The sequence below is a fragment of the Morone saxatilis genome, unplaced genomic scaffold, assembly GCF_004916995.1.
Source record: "Morone saxatilis isolate NCDOM2014 unplaced genomic scaffold, NCSU_SB_2.0 Contig21, whole genome shotgun sequence".
NCBI classification, from domain to species: Eukaryota; Metazoa; Chordata; class Actinopteri; family Moronidae; genus Morone; species Morone saxatilis.
In genome coordinates, this window is record NW_023339774.1 from 11,704,495 (window position 1) to 11,707,232 (window position 2,738).

A 2,738-nucleotide genomic window follows, 5' to 3' on the forward strand; every position below is an offset into this window, starting at 1 on the left:
ATATATATATATATATTTATATAGTTATTCACAGTTACAGTATTTACATATTCTAGGATTACAAAGCAAATGGGCAGAAAATGAAGACGTTTCTACAAGAAACAATCTTTCAAAAAGGGAGGCGGAGACTTTTCCTGTACACAGTGGACCTTTTTTGTTTGTTTTTTTAAATAAACAACCTTTTAAACCATCAGATTCCTTTTACAGATCCCTGAAAATATTTTTAAATACTCAGTCTTTTGTTAAAAAAAAGAGAGAGAGAGAGAGACAGAGATGCATCTTAAAAGTGTTACCCCTGTGAAGATAAAAAAAGCTTTAGATCTTCTGTACAAGTAATCATATACAATATAAACATCACTGGTGGAAAAAAAAGAAAAGTAAATCTTAATCCAAATGAATGAAACGCAATGACTGACTTGGTCTTGAAGGGGCAACTGATTGGCTAAGAGAGAGCGTAAAGCAGAAGTGCAAGCCTTGAGTGCATTCATTTTTTTTTTTATATCATAATGACTTTATAAAGAAACAACGGCCGTCGCAGACTACGGCGAGGTCGCCTGCTGGGTCGTAGAAACACTTCTGTCTCGCACGAAACGTGGAACACTGGTAGAGTAATAACTGCTGCAGTTGAAGAGGAATCTGTGAGCACACACACACACACACACACACACACACGCCTATTTAGGGATGTGTGATTAGTCAACAAGGGATGTGAAAGCAGCGACACCAGAGGCCAATCAATGGGCCCGTTTTGAGTTAATTTAACAAGAAACTCTGCTTGTAGTTTCTGGAATTAGTTTCTTTTCATCTGACCTGAAGAACTTTTGGACTCTTGGTCGGATGAAACGAGACCTTTTTGAAAACTGAGACTGTGGGAAGCTGTCACTGGTTTGTGGGTGTGCCAGGTCCCTTCAGTCAAAGTCAAACTGTCTTAAGTTCTGGGAACACAGAGAATTATGGGATACTTGTATAGAAACAAGGGCTGAAATCTGCACTCAGTGGAGCCGACGCTGTTTTGATGTAGTTGCTGTTGTTCTCCAGCAGAGGTCGATGTAGATAGTTTGAGCTGTTACTCAGGCTGTGGCCCAGTTCGTGTAGTCAGTCTGCCTGAAACCCTGAAAGGATTTGTTAGAAAGAGCGGGAACTGTGTCAGTCGGGCTGTCGCTGTTGATGAACACAAACTGTAGGGGGCGTTTATGTGGTTACTCTGGTGTTCCTCTTTTATGCCCACACTGAACACCTGATGCCTGTTTATTTCTCTTGCAAACATCAGCGCAACATAAAAGTAAGGAAAAACACAATGAAGGACTTTCCCCTCCCGGTCCCCAAACACAAACACAAAAACAGGTTTAACAAACAAGTGAAGTGATTTATTTACAATCGTGAACCAAAAAGTGCAAGAAAAACCAGAAACAGACTTCAGCGTGAACCAAAGGCCAAAACAACAAACCAACACATCTACCTCCTTCAAACTCAATGCTGACTAATTCCTAGTTGACCGTAAGAGTAAAACAAAAGACATTTACTAACCTAATGGAAAAACAGGAGAAAACAGCACTAAAGAAAACGGCAGTTCACCCCGATAACACCCACTATATACAACCATGAGAAAAATATGATAATAATATTTACAAAGCTCGTTCCTACAATGAAATCACACCTTTAACGGACCGAGCAGAACGAGGCTGCTGTCAGGTTTACTGGCTGACTGTTTGTACCAGTCTGTAAACATGTTTATTTCTGCTGTAATGTTAATATGGGGCTTTATGGAGACGACTCACTGCTTGGTAGAAACAGAGTTATCAGGATACAGAAGAAACTGAACTGTAATCCAAAAGAAGAATTAGATCGGAGTTGCGTTTAGTAAAGATGTGGATTATTAGCAGGATTAAAGTTTTAGAATAAAGTTCTTTCTGTTGCTAAATGTTTCCTGGAGATTCCCACCACTAACTCTGTTTCTCTTTGTTCTTCATGTGTCTTTAAATGTTTCCTCACAGCTCATCACATGAAGATCTGAAGAAGAATGAAGTCTCTGCTGGAGGAAAATCTCTGTTTTCATTAGTTTCATATCCGTTTGTTTTCATACAAAACAGTTTTATACATGATTATGTTTTTTATTAATGTGTGTATAGATTTTCATATTAACTCAACAGTGTTCATCGTCAGCCTTTCTACGTTCTCTGGCAACGTTAACATTCAGAAAGTGAACAGCAAAATAAAACCGTCAGGGAATTCATGAACGCCAAATCTGACCGTTGCTTTTGACTCGCAGGACTTCACGTTTTTATTTCTGGCTTAAGGTTTGTACATATGTTTCTAATCAGGTCGAAGTATTTTTGATTAACACACTTTTATTTTTCTGGAGTTTTGCTTGCTTTGTTTGTTTTTTGTTCATTTACAATTTAACTGTGCTGAGTAATTAACTTGATTAAAATTGTACCTCTTTTGAACAAAACTGTCTCCTGTGCTTTGAGAACATCCACAGTTCAAAGGTTGCCACATTTCAACACGTAAGCCGCCGTTTGCAACACAAGATCAATTATCTTCTTTCACCTGCAGCCCCCTGTGAACAGACGCAGGGTTGCTACAGGTCTGGAAACTACTTGAAAGATAGTGGCCTGACCATGAAGAGCTTTATAGGTGAGGAGGAGAATTTTAAATTCTATTCTAAATTTAACAGGGAGCCAATGCAGAGAAGCTAGTACAGGAGAGATGTGATCTCTTTTCCTAGTTCCTGTCAG